We start from the raw sequence: 12237 nt of genomic DNA, 5'->3' as shown, positions 1-12237 counted from the left end.
AGGGGGGGGGTTGGATGTAGCAGTCTGGTATAAGATATCACATGGAGTAGCTATAATTTTATCTCCAGCAACAGACTTTAAAAATCATAATATTTTACAAAAAATCAGATTATTTTATTTTAAGAGTAATGAGAAATATTGACATGTGCTCCCAGAGCTTTAAAATTAAGCTATAGAAGTTATTCTATCTCTACCTGCTTGGCAAGAGAAGCCGCTAATTTAAGCCTAGACAAAGATGCTAACAATTTTCTTATAGAAAATAATTTATCCTATAACCAGTCTAATGTTTCTTTCTTCATATGTTAAAAAAGGCAGTGATGGCTGGAAAATCTTGTACAAAAAGCCTGAATTATTTAGAAACTTGTGTTTCCTTTCAATGTAAAGTTCCTGGTTACACCTATGCTTTAGATCAGGGTTTTTCAACCTTTTTAAAGCAGGGTACCCTTTTTTGGTGGGTACCCCTTCCAGACGCAGAGCGGAGGAGAAAGGGGGTGCTCATGGTTGGCCAGGGGGTTGCTGACAAATGGCCAGATGCAACGAAGTCGGCAGCATGGGGAGCTCTCACACAGTCACCACTGCCATCTATACACTGTATGTTGTCTCCACTTTTCCACACCCAAGTACCCCCACTTCTTTGCAAGACTGGCTTTACATCCTGCTGGCCTAGGAGTGGGGGAGAGGTTGCTGACGGACAGCCAAATGTGAGGCCAGTGGCTCAGAGAAGTGGGGATACCTGGGAAGTGGTGGCACTGGAGGTGGGGCTGCTGCCACCATCCATCACTCTGTACCACCAATGAGCACCACTTTCCTGCGCTCAAGTTTCCCTACTTCTCTGTAGTACCGGCTTCTCATGTGGCTGGTTGTCCCCCCCCCCTCTAACACTTAATTTTAAGCTATTATACAATCCCCTCTATGTACACTATGCAAAAACATATAAAATCAGGACAAAAATATTTTTTGAAATCAAATTAATTAATGTTGTAGTAGGCGTTTGTTTTTTAGAATATGATTTGTTATTTTTCTGGTTCCAAGTCAATGAACCCTTGCTGAAAGGATTACTTCTGGGGTAGCAAGGGGAGGGACTTCCAGTGGCAAAGGTCAGGGGTTAGGGATGGGTCTTCTGGTCCCAAGCTGGTGACCCCGGGGCAAATATCAAGGGGTGGGGCTACCCTTGTGGCCTTTGATGGCTTGCCAGAACTCAGTAAGTGGCCCTCCACCCAAAATAATTGCCTGTCCCTGCCATACAGAGAGTTTAAATAATCCAAAAAATGGCACATCCAATCTAAGTTATTGCACCTGCTTAAGTGTGCTTAGATCATGACTGGGTTATCCCAATCTAAAAAGGGTTAACCTTATCTCCCAAAGCCATATGTGTTTTCCAGTCCCAGAGCTGGGAAACTTCATCCACTTACTCCAGTACCTGGGCTGCACTAACCCTTTCCTGCCCTAATCCTACTCGCCCCAAGTTTACTTGCACCCATTTCTCCATACAACTCTGGGGAGTGGTAAATGGCTGTATATTCTCCAAAAGAGAAGAAACAAAAGCAGAGAACAGCTTCAAGAAGGAAAAAACCTTCCATTTCAGCATCATGGGTGAGTTGAAGTTTTCCAGGAATCAGATTTTAACTTGTCTTGCAATTGTTTTTAATTGGTTAATTTAATGGTATTGTAACATAGCCTCTCCTGTTTAGTTTGCCATCTTATATTTATATATTCTGTTAAAGAGGCATACAGTAATCTTGGTGAGCAGAAAGAGGAATAGCAGTATTTAATTAGAAATGGAAAATGTTTAATATCCATATGCTTACCACAAGATGGCTACATGTGTGGTTTCTTTTAAGTTAGTCATTAAGACTTAGCTAAGATCACTTGCCTTTGCACTCATGCAAACAGCGTGTTCATACCCTTAATCAAAATTATTTTGTCCATCTACAAACTGTTAAGTTATTTGTGGTTCCCCATGACAGGACTTGCTATTAGTTTGCGAAAGGAGACTATTTGGTTTCCTCCAGGAACAGATCTACTTTCTCAGGTATAGACTCTGTTGAATGCTCTCCACAGGAAGACATGTGGAAGAGTTAGTTATTAAAGTAATCCATCTGTGTGTGCTCTGGGCTCCCCTCACCCCACCCCAGCCTACCCCCTTCCATTAATGTTCAAATAATTACTGTTAACAATGGTGATTATTTTGCATTGTCTGCTAAAACAGGGCAAAGAGCACCCTAGTGTGAAAATAGGGAGGGTCACATCCTTGAATTGTCATTAAAAGAGGCAATTATTAAGGTTCAGCCCCTACCACTTTTCCCTAGAGTATGATTTTTATTAATTTTTAAGATAAAAACACCCCTTTCCATCCTACACAAGGTTCCAGTCACAAACATCAAATAAATGGAGAGCAGATAGCTAGTTTTGTAACTACAACACTCTTCTGCCTCCAGCAGAAAGCCTATTTATTTTTCATTGTATTTGATATATTATGTAATTCCAATATAGCATGTGGCCTATGACTGGGCCCTTTAAACAAAGAGAGTCTTGGGCGAGCCATGGTTCTCAGAAGGGAAGCCTAAGGCCTCGCATTCATTTGGATTCAGGCAATTCAAACACTCCCACCTCCTCAAAAGCACAATGCTACTGGAGCCCTTGTATTAGGAATATATCTATGGCTACCCGCTATACCTCAGGATAAGCATGGGGAGACAATGGAATCCAAGGCCTTGTCACGTGGTACCGCTATTCAAAACCTGCTTTAGAAAATAGGGGTGAGGATCAGGTGTATATTGTTATATCAAAATGAAACTACAGTATAACAGTAACTATATAACCAGGCCCAATACCAGCATAAATGAGTTTAATATGCAGGTAAGGTAATTGTTGCTAATTTACATGTGTTTTGGTGGTAGTATGTCTTTTGATTTCAGTAGCATTGATATCTATTTGAGTCATCCAGTATTTTAAGCTATTATTACAGGCAGTGTCCAGAATTGACAGATACTAGTTCATACTCCCACACCACTATTGTAAGTCATGAGCAGTTTATAGAATGGTTAAATGGTACAAGAAAATAAAGTGATCACAACAATGTTTTCTTGTTGTTAAAACTCACAGAGCAGAAAAGCTCCTGTATATTATTGCAGTCACATCCAAGGAAGCAGTGCCCCATCCCCACTCAGGAAGGACACAGAGATAAAGGAGAATTAGTGTGCTACCAATTAAACACACCTGGTGATAATAAATTTGCTTTCAAGTATCTATAAGTAGCTTTGCTTTCTCTGGTCTCATTAATAGTTTATTTTCTGGTCAGGTGCACTATTGATTGTTCTGCACTGAAGCTATTTCTTCCTCATTAGCTTTCCAAACTTTTCCTTGCCTCAATTTTCTTCAGATACAAAAACTGTGCAAGATTATGTGAGACTTGTTGCTTAGCAACAATCCTATTCCTATAATGATAATGACTGAGTGTTCCATGTCATCTTCTCTTGAAAGAGGTCAGATTTTTTTTCCTTTGCACCACAATGTTGCTGCTCCTTTTTTGTTATGTGATAGAGAATAAAGTGAGAATTACTTATAAAATTATATTATGCTGCCATATAGAGCTTAAATTTGGCACATCCATGTCTGCGTGTGTGAAAACAAGCTTTTATTTTATCCCCTTTTGTGAAGAGGGAAAATCAAGAAATTTAGGCCACCGGCAAAATGACTAAAGGGGGGAAAAAGTCCTTTCTCCTTTATTACTCCCAAAACTATTTTCACACCTCAACAAAGGTTTTGGCAGTTTGTGTACCACTAATAGGTGCCTGGTGTTGTTTAAGTCCTACTGGAATAAAGAAAATAGAAGTTTAAAAGTAAAATGAATTACATGTTTGGAAAACTGTTCAAACTCACTTAATTGCAGAGGAATAAAAAGTTATTTAGGGGGCTGAGTGCATCTGCGCAAGTAAGTCTGGCAGGCGAGTGGCTATGATTGAGTGGACAGATTGAGACCCCAGTGATGAGAGAGGGAGCAGGGCACAGGCAGGACCCACTCACCCCAGCCACTGCTCCTACCTGTGGCCCTCTCCCTCCCTTACCACTGAGACCTCGAGATCTGCCTCTCCCCCCAACACACACACAGTGGTGAGGGGAAGAGTGGGGCTGGGGAAGGAAAAGGCCCTGCTCATCTGGGGGACACCTAGTATGGGGAGGGAGTGGCAGCTCCAACTGCTACATGCATCCCAGGAGGGCATGGGGGCATGTGCCTAGGATCTGCACATGAGGTGAGGGTGGGCTGGGCCCAGGCTCTTCCTGGCAGGGAGGTTGGGCCAGGCTGCATTCAGGGCAGGCAACAGTGGTGCTGGGAAGGGGGATTGGGGGGGCTATGGTGAATTTTGGAGTGGCTGCAGCCCCCCCGTAAGTCCCCTCCAAGTACTGCTGTCACCTGCCCTGAATGCAGCCTGGCCACCTTCCCCACCATCACCACCAGGAAGGGCCCAGCACAATGCCAGGCCCAGCCCACAGCAGCAGCCCACCCTTGCCCCATGCAGATCTGGGGGCATATGCCCCCGTGCCTCCAGGGGTGCATGTAGCAACAGTAGCCGCGCCCCTTGGATGAGCCACTCATGGCTCATTCCTGTGTCCCACCCCAGCTGTGCAGCACCTGCCCGAGCCCTGCTCCTTCTTTCACTGCTGTGCATGCCCCCTCCCCACCCCTGCTGTAGCTACTAGAAGCCCATGGTCAGGTTGCCTTGCAGCCCTACCACTGCCCCATGGTTGGGGGCGGGGGCTAAGCCCCATTCCCCTGGTTCAACCACCTATGACTTGCTACAAAAAAGAAAGAGTAAAAAACAATTATTTGAACCCCCAGTACAATCTCTAAAATTGAGTCCATTTGGATCCTTAGTCTACTTGGAGAAATAGCCTTCCTTTTTAAATAAGATTATCAGGTTCATCGTAATGGAGGATGTGTCAGAGTCTCAGAGGGAAATTATTAAACAAATGCCGAACTAACAGAAAGATGAAGATGATGATAGACATGGACTTGGACAAACTCTTTAATCTTGATTAAAGGGGTTCAGCCAAGTGAAACAGTTTATCATCTATTTATACAGACAGAGCTGCAAAGGAAGGAAGTCTGTGGTGTGACATGGTGTGCCACCAAATAATGCAAGTGACCAGGATGCCAGGGAGGTGACTCATTTGTAGAGAGTCACCTGGTCATGTGACTGAAGTAATCTCACTGAATCTGCCCATTTGATTGGCTCACTGGCACAGTAGTTATCTATATATGTTTCTCAAGCAAAGCAAGTGGAAGTGGTGACTGAATGCAGTTGAGCTCTTCCTTTTGATAGTGTCAACTATCAAGGGTCCTTTCTAAGGGTCTCATTACATGGTAATTTTGGTCACCTGTTGGAGCTCTTAACTTCTGGATTGTCCACACATTAACATCTTGAAGTTGCTTAAAGCAGTCATTATGGGACACAAAGTTATGCCACAGTAGGGCAGGATTATCTCTTGATCTACGCAACCCATCTCCTGTTCCATTAAGGTGTATCCATTCCACACAGATGTGCTGCTAGAATTGAAGAGCATGACTGCTCCAAACTCCAAGCTAGCACTAAACTGATTAGTGTTTGCATGGCTCTCAGAGTAAGCTGTAACATTTGCAAGCAGTTGCTGAACAGGTTCTGGTTCCTTCACAAGGAAGTTCCTGAGTACAAAGTATGGAAGAACCGTGAGCAGCATGAGGTGCCACAATTTTTTATGATCAAGGTTTCTAACATAGCACCACTGTCATTCTCTGTTTGGCAACTACTCATGTCTGCTGTGGTTGAGAGTGTGGTAGTGTTCCATTCATTTAAGAGCTGGGTGGTTTGGGACAGGGGATGGTGAATAAGACTTGCAGACCCTGACTTCCAGGGCAAGTGCCTCCATTTTGGAGGTGTGTATTGTGCTTGATTTTTCATCTGTGATATGTATTTCCTCTAGCTGTGAAACTGTACCTTGCCCTTATATAGGAGCCACTGCTGTTTTTAAACTCTGGGATTCAGATAACCTGGCATCTCAGAGAGCATATGCTGCACATTGTTTATAGTAACTGTCACTGTTCTCAACTGTCAGAATATCCCTGGAAATTCACCTCTGCCTCTGATCTAAAATTCCTGTTGTTTCAAAATTCACATAAGAGCCATTTTTACAAAGATAGCTGACAACACCCCCCGCCCCCCAGCCATATAACTATGGTATCAGCCTAAAAGTCAGACCTCAGAAAGCTAAATATGACTTATTTTCCTCCCCTACTGAGAATCCCCTTGTTTCCTGCAACAAGAACCCAAGAGAGCCCGTTTATATCTACCGGAGGTATACTCCCAGAACTGGCTCTTAACAGACCTCATCCATATCCCACACCTTCACAGCCAAGCATTCCTGACTCAAGGCAGCCTCTAAATAAATGTGTCAAAAGATGTTCACTGTTCCTTAGCAGTAAATCTAATCCTTAGTACCTGTAAGTCATTGCTGAATGTCTTACAAGCATCTTCTGTGCCTAATTAACAGAAATTGATTCTGCTGCAATTGTAAGAATAAAAGCTTTTTAGCTACTTTTGAGGTATGGTAGCTCAAGATTTAGAACTGGAAGTCCTGAGTTTCTGTCCCTGATTTATCAGCTAAAAACGCAGCCACCATAGGATTTTATTTTTGCCGGGGGGGGGCAGGAAGCTAAGATGATGGACATGTGGAAAGTTTTATGCATTTCAGGTGACAAACCTGAGGGGGACTAGGGCTCTTGGGCCTCCACATACTTGGCACCCATGGCAGTCATCATTTATGGCTCTACTTCTGGCAGACATCTTTCCTGGACATGAGTTTGGGTACATACAAGCATTACAATTAGATCACCTTGAGTTAAGTATGACTTAAATGGCTGAGTATTCACAGCATTTACAGTTCTTAAATCACCCTAAAGTAGTGTACCCAATCTAAAGTTAATTCACCCCTGAGCTGGGCTGACCTTAGATCAACCTGAGTTAACCCAATCTAAAATGGGCTAACCTGACCTAACAACTGTCTGCATGCATTCATAACACAGTCCCAGGGCTGGGAAAGCCCAGTTACTCTCCACAGACCCAGAGCTATGCTGTTTTAACCAGCTCCCCCCATTACCTTCCTACAGACTGGGGAGTCCTACACCTGCAGTGGACCCCCAATCTTACTATTCCCAGCTGCCCAGCATGCTGCAGAACCCAACTCAGGTTTAGGCAGTTCAAAGTAATCCACCTAACCTGACTCAGGTAATTTGAACTCTTGTTCACACACTTTATGCACCTGGCCATTGCTGTATCTATGTCATGACTAGCAGTAAAGGATAATTTTTAAAGCAAATATTCAGAAACACTGTTGCTTTGAGCAGTAGTAATAGTCATATTATTAGTAGCAGTATTACTGTCTTCTGTTTGCTTGCCACCTGGTTGGACAACTTAATCTAAACTTTTTGGGTTTTTTTTGCCATCCTTGACTACCCCTACCCAAGCAGTTTTCTTCCAACAGTTTTCTTTTCCTTTACCAAAAAGAACCCCTGTTCCAATATATATACACACTGTGAAGGCATGCAGACATTTGTTAAATCAGGTTAGCCCATTTTAGACTGCATTAACCCAGGCTGATCTAAGGTCAGAGATGAACTAACTTTAGATTAGGCACACCATTTTAAGGTGATTTAGGCACTGTGAGTGCTTGCATGCTCAGCCATGTAGGTTACACTGAACTCAGAGTGATTTAAGTGTAATGCTTGTATGTGTAGGTCAGGGGAAGGCAATTCTTTTGGATGAAGGGCAGCTGGCTGAGTTTTGACAAGCTGTTGAGGGGTGTAATGCTTGTATGTGTAGGTCAGGGCGGACAATTATTTTGGGAGGAGGGCCACTTACCAAGTTTTGGCAAAACTGTTGAGGGCCGCAAGTGTAGCTCTGCCCCTTGACAGGTCCCCTGCCGCCTGGTCACCATCTTGGGACTGGAAGACCTACCCCCTAACCCCTGACCTCTGCCACCAGAAGTCCTTCCCCTTACCCTCCTGCCCCAGGAGTAATCCTTTCAGCAAGGGTTAATCAACTTGGAATCAGAAAGATACCAAATGGTATTGTAAAAATCAAACATCTACTACAACATTCATTAATTTGATTTAAAAAATTATTTTTGTTCGGATTTTACATGTGTTTGCATAGTCTACATAGAGGGGATTGTATAATAGCTTAAAATCAAGTCTTACTCTTGTAATAGGGGGTATAGGTTTGTGGAGAGCTGAGGGTTTGTGGAGGTGTGTGGGGTGTGGGGGGAGTGTGGGCATGTGGTGGAGTTTATGGGGGGTGGATAGGCATGGGGTATGTATGTGGAGTGGGGAGCGACTGTGTGTGTGTCGATATGTGGGGTGGGGTGTGGGTAGGTATGGGTACTTTGTGGAGGTCTGTGAGTGTGTTGGGGGAAGGTAGCTGGGGAGCGTTGTGGCATGTGTGGAGGGGGAGTTTTCCCACAGCTTCCCTGCAGCAGGCAGAGCCCCTGCCAGTGCTCCTGCCAGCCTGGGCTCTGCACTCCTGGCTCCAGGGCATTGGAGCAACCCCATGCTCTTGCTCACAACCACTTCCCCCTCTATCTACTACCACTGCCCTTTTGCTCCCCCCCCCCCCCCCCGCCCTGTGCTCACCACTCCAGCACCAGATCCTAGCTGCACAGCCGAGACCACAGGACACAGAAGGAGCTGGACCAGCCCAGCCAGCACCACATGGAACCAGCTGAGAATTGCAGGGGCCAGGCTGGCTCCTGCTGTGTCCTGTGTGCTGGCACTGTAGCCAGGAACCACGTGGTGCTACAGTGACTGGCAGGGGGAGGAGTGGAGGGGAGCAGTGGCAGCAGTAGGCAAATGGCTATAGCAGGTGGGGAGAAGGAGCACTGAGCAGGCACTCGCGTGGTGCTGCAGTGGCAGCAGTAGGCAAATGGCTATAGCAGGTGGGGAGAAGGAGCACTGAGCAGGCACTCAGAGGACAGTGACAACTGGGCAGGAGCATGGGCCCGTATTGGTGCACCAGGGCCAGCACAAGCGGGACCCAGAGTGTAGAGGCAGGAGCATGGGGTGTGGGCTGGAAGGGGCTCTATGGAACCAGAACAGGCTGTGCCAGCAGGGAAAGGAGGTGCCAACCCAACTCAAGAGCCGCTGCCCCATGTTCCTGCCACCCTGCTCTGGGCCCTGCTGGCCCTGGCCCCAGGACACCAGTGTAGGCCCTGTGTTCCCACCCAGCTGTTGCTGCACTTACACACAGTCACTCACTACCCTTTCCCCCACACTTGCTACCGCTTTCACCACCTCTGTGCCTGCAACTGCTGCCACCCTTCTTCACCCCCCACCCTCTGGTCCTCTACCACATAGTTCCTGGCTGCAGTGCTGGGACCACAGGAGCTGGTCCAGCCTGACCCTGAGAATTGGGGCAATTGCCCGCAGTCCTCCCCTGCCTCCCCTGGTCCCCTTCTTATCTGAATTTCCCTCTTGGGTGGAGGGAGGCAGGAACAGCCCCAGGGTCCCAGGCCAGAAGCCTCTGCTAGGCAGAGGGGTGGGTGGAGGGGGCTGGGGTCAGGCTGGGTGGGCCTTGGTTCTGCAGCTGCTTGGTCCTGCTGGCGGCTTCCCCTGGATCCAAATGCCCCTTGCTCCTGTCATCTTTGACAAGTAGCCAGGGGTAGATACATATTAACTTTCTAATTTTTTTAGGGACCCTGCAGGCCGGATTAAATGGCCTAGCAGGCCAGATGTGGCCCACAGGCTGTATTTTGCCCACCCTGGTGTAGGTGTAAGTATATGTGATTTGGAACAGGTTGTATGTATGTATGTATGTATGTCCTAGTGAATACATTGAGGACTAAAAGCACTAACATTATTTGGTAGTATTTTTAGTAATAAGTGCCACACACTTATCTACAAATTGGCCTTGCAGGTAAAATTATTCTAATATTTCCATAATTATAATTAAACCTCATTTTCAATTTAAAATTCATATTGAAAGGTTATTGTTCCATGCCCTTTATTCAAAATATTCTCTGTTATGTCTTGTAGCTAAAGTTCTTACCACATTTAAAAACCTGGATTGAAACTGCAGTTTGGATTGTAATCCTAATAAGAAGAGGCATGTAGCTGTCCCCAAAACAGGACAAAGGTCAGGTTATGGGTCTTGGGGCAATAATATCTTCCTTTGAAAAACAGTGAAACATACAAGGCTAAAAGAAAAGGATTGCTTAAAGACAAAATTATGTTGGCTAGGAGACGATCAGGACATGTCCTGATGAGTACATACTGAGGTTTGTGGCACCACAAACTTCACATGGCACATGCACCTGTTCACCATGCTGTAGATTTGCAGCATGACACCAACATTTGCCATTCAGAGTTCCCAGTGTTAACAGTGTGGCACCATAATGACATTGAGAGATCTCAATGTCAAAAAAAACAAACAGCCCACAATACCCCAAAAAATGCACACGTGGCAGTAGCATGTGCCACCAGGAACAGAGCCTGGCCAGTCAGAGCAATGCTGTGGCTGTCAGCCAGGTTCTAAGTGGCCAGATAGCTGCCACTGCTTCTCCAGGAGGCCCGCAGGACCCCAGGTAAGGGCGCTGGGAGCAGCACAGATGCTGGCCACAGCCTCCCCTACCCCACCCTACACAATGTACTTCGCACCAGCCCCACATGCAAGGGCATGCACAGTGGCAAAAAGAAATGGCACAAATTTGTGCCGCTGCTATTTCTGCTGCAGCAACTGTCTGCCCCTGCATGTAGGGATGTGCCCTCATTGTTTAATGATGTTCCTTTGAGTCCTTTTATTTAAGGTCAGTTTTTAGACAGATTACTTCCTCTTGTGTAACTGGGATGTTGGAGTGGATGGAGAAGGAGGATATTGGAACAAAGATTATATTAATTTGTGTGGGCGAAATACAGAGTAACAGCCTAGGAATCTTGTTCCCCAGTGTTCCAACAATGGAGATAGTTTGCACCAAGTTGCTGAGGGGAATCAGTTTAAATTGATTTAAATGGCCAGTCTCAAAGTGCATCTACATGTTCAATTAATGCTGCTGAATAAACTCTGGTACAGTTTGCTCCTGGGTTCTGTGTTTACATGTCTGCCCAGAACTGCAGCATGTTGAGCCAGAGTGGAGCAACCCCAGATGGCAGAGGTCCTGGGGCTAGCCTGCCAGCCCAAGGCTGATTCTCCTGGCTCAACATTCTGTGGAGGGGCTGCCTGAGACACAAGGGGGCTTCAGTGTGGGGCTAGCCAGTAGACAGTCCCCACACTGAAGCACCCATGTGCACCAGCCATCCCCATCAGTGTCTACACAGGCATTATGGTGAAGTAAATAACTTCACCATAGGATAGTACTCGTGTCTGGCAGTACTAACCTATGGCAAACTTAATTAGTTTACTCTGTCCTAATAATACCACATGTGTAGATAGTGATGTTTTACAGTGGAGCTAATGAGTCAACTAATTGATTAAACATCTGTAGACACACCCTTAGGGTCTCAATTGTATTGTCATTGAGACCAATGGGAGTTGCCATTGATTTCATAGATTTCATAGACATCAGGGCTGGAAGGGACCTCGGAAGATCATCGAGTCCAGCCCCCCACCCAAAGGGCAGGAAGTCAGCTGGGGTCATAGGATCCCAGCAAGATAAGCATCCAGTTTCATCTTGAAGGTGTTCAATGAAGGGGCTTGAACCACCTCCGGTGGCAGGCTGTTCCAGACCTTGGGGGCTTGGACAGTAAAGAAGTTCTTCCTTATGTCCAGCCTGAAACGATCTTGAAGTAGTTTGTGACCATTCAACCTCGTCATCCCTTGGGGCGCTCTGGTGAACAAACGTTCCCCCAGATGCTGGTGGTCACCCCTGATAAACTTGTAGGTGGCCATCAGATCACCCCTGAGCCTGCGCTTTTTCAGGCTAAAGAGCCCCAGGGCTCTCAGCCTGTCATCGTAGGGTCTGCTTCCCTGACCTCTGATCATGCGCGTGGCTCTTCTCTGGACTCTCTCAAGCTTCTCCACATCCTTTTTGAATTGTGGAGCCCAAAACTGGACACAGTACTCCAGCTCCGGCCTCACTAAGGCCGAGTACAGGGGGAGAATGACGTCCCGGGATTTGCTTGAGAGACGTCCCGGGATTTGCTTGAGACGTCCCGGGATTTGCTTGAGATCATCGAGTCTGACCCCCTGCATAGGCAGGGAAGAGTGCTGGGTG

The sequence above is a fragment of the Alligator sinensis genome, unplaced genomic scaffold (assembly GCF_000455745.1).
Source record: "Alligator sinensis unplaced genomic scaffold, ASM45574v1 scaffold649_1, whole genome shotgun sequence".
Lineage (NCBI taxonomy): Eukaryota > Metazoa > Chordata > Crocodylia > Alligatoridae > Alligator > Alligator sinensis.
Note: the sequence above shows the minus strand (reverse complement) of the source record.